The sequence below is a fragment of the Amborella trichopoda genome, chromosome 9, assembly GCF_054954075.1.
Source record: "Amborella trichopoda isolate Santa Cruz 75 chromosome 9, AtrichopodaSantaCruz75HAP2 v2.0, whole genome shotgun sequence".
NCBI classification, from domain to species: domain Eukaryota; kingdom Viridiplantae; phylum Streptophyta; class Magnoliopsida; order Amborellales; family Amborellaceae; genus Amborella; species Amborella trichopoda.
In genome coordinates, this window is record NC_142344.1 from 57,677,544 (window position 1) to 57,688,202 (window position 10,659).

Below are 10,659 nucleotides of genomic sequence, written 5' to 3' on the forward strand. Positions count from 1 at the left end.
ATAAGACCAAGGGGATCGATACGTAATCTTTTAAAAAAATTTTTGATTGTATTAAAAGTTAAGTGTTTAAATTTATGAATATCTCAATACAAAACCACATTCCAACCCACAAGCTTGGTTTACGCACATTTGAATATTAAAACTTCAACACTAATAGGTCCCTTATGAATCCCTTACTTAAAAATACAATTAAACTCAATACAATGTCCAGATACTCACAATGTACATTACTACGACATATTACATGACTTGCACTCAAAATTCTTTATTATATCAAAATTACATGATAATTTCATCTTCGATCTTCATCCTCATTATGTATCACAATGTCTTATACATATCATACACTTGATCATAATAATCCAATGAGATTTCAATTCACATAAACAATAAAGCATAACATTAAATTTCATACCACAAGATTAAAGAACAATCTCAGTATTCACATAACATAGTCAATTCTATCAATCGTGAATCACTAAGGGACTGTTTGATAACACCCTGATATTGTGATATTATAAGACAATATAAAATCTAAAAAACTCTTAATTTTAAAAATTTACATGCCTTGTTTGATAGAGTCAAATTATCTCTTTTAAGATTCAAATAACGCCAAAAAATCTGAATATTTAGAAATTCAACTTGTAGTTGAATTTTGCGGCATTCAATTTCCACGTCAAAATTTCTTGCGTGCATCTCTCCCCCAACAAAGATCCCACCTCTCTCTACCTAGATGAAAAAGCAACGGCAAGCATGCGAGGAAATGCGAATGCCTTAATAAATTTATTTTTGAAAACATGGGGATCATGAATATGAAAAAATAAATAAATTTTGAAAATTTAAAATAATAATTCTATTAAAAAAACATTTGGATCGTTAGTTTCAATTGTTTTTAAATGGGCCACGTATTTGCCTCCATCTTTAAGATAGATTGATGCTTTATACCTCTGAACCGCATATCAGCCCGCACAAAACAATTCATCTGTAAAAAAAACAAAAATTATTAAAGGCAAAACCATTCTTGCTCTCAATGCTACTCAATTTATCCTAACCACCATTAATCGAATAGAGCAATAGATCTCTCTCTTAAACTGCAAAATCACAGTAGACACACGTATATTTCATTTAAAACTGATTTGAGCTCATTTGGATGTATATAAGTCAATGAAAAGTTCAATTTACAGAGCATGCATTTTTCTGAAAATTTTTAGAATTTTAGGTGACAGTATTTTGGAAACTCGGATTTATCTCCCAATTTACAAGGAATTTCACTCTGCCACCAAATTCATTTTTAAAGGGGATTTACCCATCTTTCATTTAAAACTGGGTTGAGCTCATTTGGATACACATAAGTCAATGAAAAGTTCAATTTACATAGCATGCATTTTTCTGGGAAATTACAGAATTTCATATCCAAAATTTGACACACTTCAAAGAGTAAATAGTAACTTTCAAACCAAAATAGGCATTAATGCAAGGTTGTTTTTATCTTAAACTATATTCATAAGAGTGTTTCCCCACCAATTTTCATAGCCAATAGAAATGCTTTTAATGCTCAATCTATCATGCAAATAAGAGGCACAACCCTGGAAAATCTGAGCTTATTCTAACATATTATCATACATGTTCAAGCTTGTAATCCAAACTAAACAATCAAACAAAAACTATGAAACCATGGATGCTATAATCAACTTACCTGTGCCAAGAGAATAATTGTCATGATCCCGCCCCCTGACCTCTACCGTACATGCTGGAGGGCGAGTGTGGGATCGCGACCAGAGGTGGCAAATGCCACTCAGGTGGGAGTGGCACTACGCTTATAGAAAGGCGGAATCAAAGCAAATCACGAAAGAAGGTAAAACACAAACACAAAGTTACACAACTGAAAAGAGTAAAACCATTTTATACATATACATTCTCGAAAAATTCTTTACAATTATGTTCAAAGTACTACAGGCCCAACAACAAAATTTCATCACTTCATCAAACAACTATGTGACACCGCCACTCGACACCTACTATCAAGAAGTTCCTTTGTTAAACCCCGAGCTTTAAGCACCTGCCACAAGTGTCCAGCTGCCCGTACAAGAACTGTCGGTTATCACTCTACACAGGGAAAATTAAAGGGGTGAGCTCAAAGCCCAGTAAGTAGATCATCACCATTGCATTCCTGCCTACAAAGAATGATAATTATAGATAGTGCCCACAATTCATACAAGTGTCACAACGTGGAGTCATTTCTCACAATTTTTTAACAGTGTAAGGAGTAGAGTTCAGATATCAGGACTTTACATAATGCATGAGCTAGCAGTCACTCCATCTCTTATCATAATGACGGGTCAGAAACTTAGACAAAACACATAATGCACACAGGCAGAATCTAGAGTTGCCTGAAGTAGAAGTCTCATCGATCAGGCTAAGCTAATTTTGTAACTTGGAACTTCTACCCTCACTCAGAAAGGAAGACAATGACAAATGGATGTCCTATTTCCGAATGTCCTCACACACGCATACAATCTTCAATGCGTTTTGGGGTTTCAATAGAAGGTGGCCTTGCAAGACACGACCCTCTCCTTATGCCTTTCAGACGAGGGGGCGTCGCATTACCACTGGGGGACCCAATGCGGAGTGCCCATATAGATCCTAGGGGGGTACGACCCTCCCAGATATTCATATCCATATCCCAACCCCATTCCTATCATTGGGGTAGGGGCAAGATCTTAACTACCGGTATTACTTTCTTATCATGACAGTATCCCCCTACCAATGGGTGTCCCATTGCGTAGTGGTCAGTATCACATTTATATCATAATAGTATCCCACTACCAATGGGTGTTCCATTGCGAAATGGTCAGTATCACAGTCATATCACAACAGTATCCCGCTACCAATGGGTGTCCCATTGCGTAGTGGTCAGTATCACAGTCATATCATAACACATCAAATTACAACTGTGTACATGCATATTCAAGCATTCATTCACTCATGCTTTGTTATTCTTCAAGAATTTTGGCGCATTCACAGTATCATAAACATGCATATTCAATGCCTCATGACAGAAAATTTCAATCTCTTTATGAAGGGTTTAAACTTTATTCAGAAATTCACTACCATTTCCATCAGTGATATACATATGCGAAAGGAGGCATGGTATCCAATTCGTAAGAAATTTCAACTCAATTTTAACATCAACTTGAAATAGACATATATATCTTTCAATCAAAGGAAACTTGAAGTTATTTGAGCATCATTTGGTCAGTCAAGGGCTCAGTGTAAAATGGACTACAATCCTGAAATTTCTGCAATTCCTTACAATAATATGTCCCCATAAATAGAGGCATAACTTCCAATCTATATGAAATTTTGATATGGTTTCAAAACCAATTTAAAAGTAGACCCACATATCTTTCAAAGGAGGTGGTTTGAATATATTTGGACCCCGTTTGACTAGTCGAAGGCTTAGTACAGTAGGAACGAAAAATCTGAAGTTTGCTGTAATCTGATAATAGTGACATGTTCCCATAAACAGAGACATAACTTCCAATCTATAAGGAGTTTCGAGATGATTTCAAAACTAAAGTTTAAATATAAAAACATATCTTTCAAATGAAGGTAGTTATTTGGACCCCATTTGGTTAGTCAAAAACTCAACACTACAGGAATGAAAATTCTGAAATCTGATAATAGTGACATGCACTCACAAACAGAAACATAGCTCCGAATATGTAAAGAATTTCAATTGAGCTTAAACAGAAAAATCATAGTAGACGCACGTATCTTTCATTTAAAACTGCTTTGAGCTCATTTAGATATATATAAGTTAATGAAAAGTTCAATTTACAGAGCATGCATTTTTCTGAAAAAATTCAGAATTTCAGGTGATAGTATTTTGGAAACTTTGATCTATCTCCCAATTTACAGGGAATTTCACTCTGCCAGCAAGTTAATTTTTAAAGGGGACTTACCCATATTTCATTTAAACCTGGGTTGAGCTCATTCTGATATATATAAGTCAATGAAATGTTCAATTTACAGAGCATGCATTTTTCTGGAAAATTGCAGAATTTCATATCCAAATTTTGGTACACTTCAAAGAGTGAATAGTAGCTTTCAAACCAACATAGGCATTAATGCAAGGTTGTTTTCATCTTAAAATATATTCACATGGGTGTTTCCCCACCAATTTTTTATAGCCAACAGAAATGCCTTTAATGCTCAATCTATCATGCAAATAAGAGGCGCAGTCCTGGAAAATCAGGGCTTATTCTAGTATATTATCATACATGTTCAAGCTTGTAATCCAAACTAAATAATCAAACAAAAACCATGAAAGCATGGATGCTATAATCTACTTACCTGTGCCAAGAGACCTCCAGGTCATACATGTTCTATCTAGGACATAGGGGGCTCCATCACTCTCGCCTTGACATGTGAAAAGGCATTGGCTTTGAGGATCCAGGGTGGTGGATGTGTATAGCCCTTGTAATACGCACAGCCACAGAGGATCCAGGTGGTGGATGCTGAGCCAGGAGGAAACCAAGACCCTATTGTGCAATGAGATGGTGGCTTGTAAATGTGAGTGCCTAAAAGGCTCTGCATGGCATGCTACGCAGCACGCAAGCATGACAATGACATTGGACGGAAATGGGTAAGAGAGGCGTACTTGGTTCTTTGTTTGCATGTAGTTGGACTCCCCTTGCACTGAAGAAAGAGATCAAGACGCTCCTATGCAGTTCTTGATCTTGTGACAACAAACTTGTCCTTGGAGTGGTCACATGGGATCTATGGCTATCCATGGTCCCTCTGTGCTTGGTTATCTTTGATAGGCTAACCACGAGCCCATTGCATGGGAGACATGTGGATCATGGATTTGTTGGGTTGGCTTGAAGTCCAAAGTGTGTTTATAGGGTGGTCATGGAACTTTTAGTTGTCAATCTGGTACCATTGCTAGAAAAAATTAATAGAACAAATTTTTGTGTGTTTCAAAATAAAAAATAAAAAAAAAGATATGTATGCTTCCAAGATAGGGTGGTGATGTACTTAAACCTGATCCTCCAATTATAAAACCTAATGCCAATGGCCATGCTAGAAGAATATTAGAAAAATGGCTAGAAGATGACAAAGTAGATAGGACAATAATGTCAAGCTTCATAGAGGGCAATTTGATTAGAGTTGTAGTAGACTACATCGTCGAAAATATGATGGGTGCCTTGCCGGAAAATATGAGATTAACTCTAAGATCCAAGTTCAACTCCAACTAGAAAAGTACAATTCTTGAAGGGTGAAAGAAATAGACTTGGTCATCGAGCATGTTAATAAAAATGAATATCCTCATAAAAGACATTCGGGAACACAATCCAAGACAACATACCAGCCTCTATTGTCCTAAACAGTCTAACCCCATCATGGGAGCACGCTATGTTGGGCATTAGTGGACTTATTGGCTTCGCACCCTTTGTGTAGCACTTCCTCCAAATCTACTAAAACCTTCACTTGCCCTTCTAGTGCTAGAAACAAGGTGAGGTCTTGCAAGCCCAGCGGGATATGAAAAGTCATTAGTTAACATTAATGAAAAAGTTCAAGTTATACTTGTGTCTATATGAAGCAGTCATTCCAGGAGCATTAACAAGAAATTTGGTATTGATTTATAGTTTTGTCTTTGTTTTCCTTTTCTGATCTGTTTTTTAAATGAGTAAAGTGGGTGTTTTGTTTATGTTTGCAGTATCAAAGAACCAAGCACAAAAAATAACTGCACCAAATCTATGACAATGCCCAAAAAGTGGATCGACATTCTCATTCTAAAAGTGATCAATTGAAGGCTCCCTCCCCATTAGAAGCTCGCTTCAGTATTCCACTAATTGCATTTTCAACAGAAAGAAGGTATTTAGCCGTCTCCATTAAAATATAGGAAATGAACAGAAATCCAATATTCCAAGTATGAGAAGCACAAATGAAACAAGATACAAAATATAAAGTATTACAAAAGCTCTATCAGGGAAAAGGTCAAACATGAACAGTGTAATTCGTATGGCATGAGTGCATTGAAAGCCGAATAAATCGCCTTTTAAAAGCCTTGCAGCTTGGTTTTTTGATTTCCGCTCTCATACATTCATATGTGTTTAGGTACTCATATTTTTGCACTCCTAGAAGAGTGGCTCTAATTGAGTGAAAGCAACCATTAGAGTGTAATGGGACCATATCCATGGGTGAAAGATGTTGTGTGAGGAAGGCTTTATGGATAAAACAGGCCATGTGATATGCGCTACTTGGAAGAAAAAGATCATCACGGAAGGTGTACTCTAATTGGATGAAAAGGCCATTAGAGTAGGGCTTTACTTGAATGAAATAAGCTCCTAGAGTTGGATGGAGCTGATTTTATCTAGGACATAAGGGGCTCCATCACTCTTGCCTTGGCATGTGAAAAGGCATTGACTTGGAGGATCCAGGGTTGTGGATGTGTATAGTCCTTGTAATACGCACACGCACACCAAAAGAGGATCCAGGGTGGTGGATGCTGAGCCCGAAGGAAACCAAGACTCTATTGAGCAAAGCGGGACAAGAGGAAACCAAGACCCTATTATGCAATGAGATGGTGGCTTGTAAAGGCAAGTGCCTAAAAGCCTCTGCATGGCGTCCTAAGCAGCACGCAAGCATAATGACATTGGACCAAAATGGATATGAGAGGCATACTTGGTTCTTCATTTGCATGTAGTTGGATTCCCCTTGCACTAAAGAAAGAGATCAGGACACTCCTATGCAGTTCTTGATCTTTGTGAGCACAAACTTGTCCTTGGAGTGGTCACGTGGGATCTATGGCTATCCATGGTCCCTCTAGGCCTTGGTTTTCTTTGATAGGCTAACCAAGAGCCCATTGCATGGGAGACATGTGGATCATGGGTTTGTTGGGTTGGCTTGAAGTCCAAAGTGTGGTCATAGGGTGGTCATGGAACTTTTAGTTGACGATCTGGTACCATTGTTAGGAAAAATTAATAAAACAAAATTTTGTGTGTTAAAAATATAAAAAATAAAAAAAAGATAAGTATGCTTCCAAGATAGGGTGGTGATTTACATGAATCTGATCCTCCAATTATAAATCCTAATGCCAATGGCCATGCTAGAAGAATATTAGAAAAATGGCTAGAAGATGACAAAGTAGATAGGACAATAATGTCAAGCTTCATGGAGGGCAATTTGCTTAGGGACTACATTGCTGAAAATATGATGGGTGCCTTGCCTGAAAAATATGAGATTAACTCTAAGACCCAAGTTCAACTCCGAATAGAAAAGTACAATTCTTGAAGGGTGTGAGAAATAGACTTGGTCACCGAGCATGTTACTAAAAATGAATGTCCTCATAAAAGACACATTCGGGAACACAATACTAGACCACATACCAACCTCTATTGTCCTAAACAGTCTAACCCCATCATGGGAGCACACTATGTTGGGCATTAGTGGACTTATTGGCTTCTCACGCTTTGTGTAGGATTTTCTCCAAATATGCTAAAACTTTTACTTGCCCTTCTAGTGTTAGAAAACCCTTTGATCAACCTATTGTAAGTGAAAAACCTTAATAACACACGCTTTGCCGAGCATATCATCCCATAATCTCCCTGCCTCTTACAACTCCTCATTCTATTATATGTCAATGTACTTGGATAAAACCCATTCTCAAACTCATCAAAAGCTTCCTCGCCGCTTTAAGTTTACCACCTTTACAAAGCCAATCGATGAGTGTACTATATATAGCATTATCGGGGTGCAGTTCCTCTTTAAGAGCTTCTTCCGTAGCATATGAGTCTCATCAACCTTGCCTTCTTGACATATAAGATAAAAAAATTTGCAACGCTGGGTTGGGCATGGAATAAACTTCTTCTCAAGCATTTCATTCAAAAGGCTTAAAGCATCGTTTGGTCGCCCCTCTTTATGGTAAGATTTAATAACTACACCGTACGTGACATCATTTGGAAGAACTCAATTGTCCTACATGTCACTATGAGCTTAACAGCCTCCATTAATTTCCCATAAACCATCAATTATGACTGTGTAGTTGAAGGATCAGGGACACAAACTCTGCTTATAATCTCATCCAAAATCCTTTTTACTCCACAAAATCCGCTCATAACTGTAAGTCACAACTTACAGAGTTACAGTATTTGGAAAAAAAAACCCTAGGTTGGCATCTCCTTCAAAACCTAGAAGCTGATTTCAAATCGTTCATTTAACACAAAGCCTTAATTAGAATGTTACAGGTAAAAACAATTGAAAATATCCCAAATTTCCTGCAATTCCTATACAATACATATAATTATCCAAATCAAGCATTTTGGTCTGAATCATTGCATTCAAAAGAGTATTAAAAGAACTGGCTTGTTTATCCCAAACTCATTTATACTGAAAAAGGATTAAAGGGCCAACTTGGGCTTGTTTGCAAAGCCATAGTTTGGAATAACATCTATGAATGTTATTTCACTGAAATTCTGGAATCCTTTAACTCTTTGAGTATAATTTCCATCAAATTCCAGCCTGCGAGTAGCTCAATCATAGTATTGCTTTGATACTAAAAGAAAAGAAAAGAAGAGCATCCAAAGATGGATAGATATCCAGACAAAATGGCAGTGGTGGTTACCTGAGCACTGCTTGAGCCTTTTCAATGGCTGCATGAAGTGGAGAGTTTCAGTTATCCAGAGCAACAACTCGTCTAATTCGCTTCTCCTTTCCTCTCTCAATCAAATTCTCAACTGCTTTGATATTTTTTTTTTAAAAAAAACAGCATCCAATGATGGACAGATATCCAGAGGAAAATGGCAATGGTGGTTACCTGAGCTCTGCCTTTTCAATGGCTGCATGATGTGGAGAGGTTCGGTTATCCAGCGCAATAACTCTGCTATCAACATCATCTTCCGCTCCCAATGCTTCTAACTCTAAACATTTAAGTAAGACACCCACCCATCCTAACAGCACAATCACATGGATGAACATATATATATATATATATATATATATATATATATATATATATATATATATATATATATATATATATATATATATATATATATATATATAACATATTTCAAGAACATGTACATGCTGTGGGGAAACAAACTCATGATTCAAATGCGCAATTGAACTAACGCTAGCATAATACAAGCCTTTCAACCACATTAAGGTGCTGCATCAAAATACTTTGTACCTTTTTTGATAGATAACAAAATTTCTATATATAAAAAGGATCAAAGAACACAAAAATACAAAAGCTAATGACATGGGTCAAGAGCTTCCCTGAGCCAGAAATCATCATCTCGAAGACCAGCTGATCTCCCTCTGCCTCCACAAAGATACCTAGAGACAGATTTTCAATTTTATTTTTCTTATTTGGGAAATAACTGTAAGCTGAAGGGTGGCTGCATCGAGCAGCATGAGCAAGGACATAAGTCAGGCAGCAGAAAAGCTGAAAATTGAAGTGCATCGATGATTCTCTAGAAATTAAACAGTGGCCTTATCAGAGTTACACCGTTGCACATTCAAACTTTGCACATATATGCCCCTTATCCTCTTGATTGATGATCAGTTAGAGAGAGAGAGAACCACTGCACCATTTCCTTTTCCACTTGTTCCTTCTTCTATTTGTATTTCTGTTACAATCTCTTTATGTTCTCTCTCTCTCACTGAAAGATTGCAAACCTTTATCTCTCTAACTATTTACAAATGTACTTCTCTTTCTCTCACTAAAAAACAGTGCATAACATAAGTCAGAGACAGAGCTTTGTCAAAGGATGCCATTATGAAGTAAAGTCGGGGCATGGAAGCAAACAGAAGTCTAATCCAGTACCTCAAAAGGGATCAGATATCCTTCAATCTCAGCAATGCAATCATTTATAGGCGGAAAAAGTTCCAAAATATGGGCATTGGATAGTGCTTTCTATGCAGCAAGTCTGACTGGCACTTCTACTGTACGGTGGAGATATACACCTAATTGCTGGCCAAATAGGATACAACACTGAATTGCTCAATGGGGATCTCAATAAATGAGCCATAACTTTCATGGACCTCTTTTACGAAGTAAAGGATTTCTCTGCTATATACACCAGAGGATTTTTCATTTTCAGGAACGACTTCAGGTCTTCTTTGTCTCAGTTTGTCCAGACGTTGCCCATACTTTTCCTGTAAAGTTTTGAGAGTATCTCTGGTTTGCTTCTCTTCAAGAATGTCTTTTCTTTTGAGGAAAACCATGGCCAGTGCATGTAATTTCCAAACCAAAGGAACATGTAAAATTGGTGAACTTGGATTTTCAGTGCATAATGCAGACATATCTTCAAGACCCAACAGAAAGAAATGCCCACTCCTGGCAACATCCATACTCTCAGTGGCATTGACAGTTGCCGAAGGACTCAGGAACCAATGCACAGGAAGTGGAAATCTCTGGTTTGCCCCCTCTATTTGCAATGTGATATACTGCATATTTCCAACTGAACTACTTGGGGCATCAACAGTTTCTTCATAAATTGTATCCAAATTACCGAACTTTAGTTTGGTTTTGTCGAGGGTTACTTTTGTTGTCCACTGCATTGGCTCTATTTATGAAATTTGGTGATGGATTTCTTTCATTCTAATTCTTGTGGTTGTATTTATCTAAAAGCAAAAACTTTACTAAGA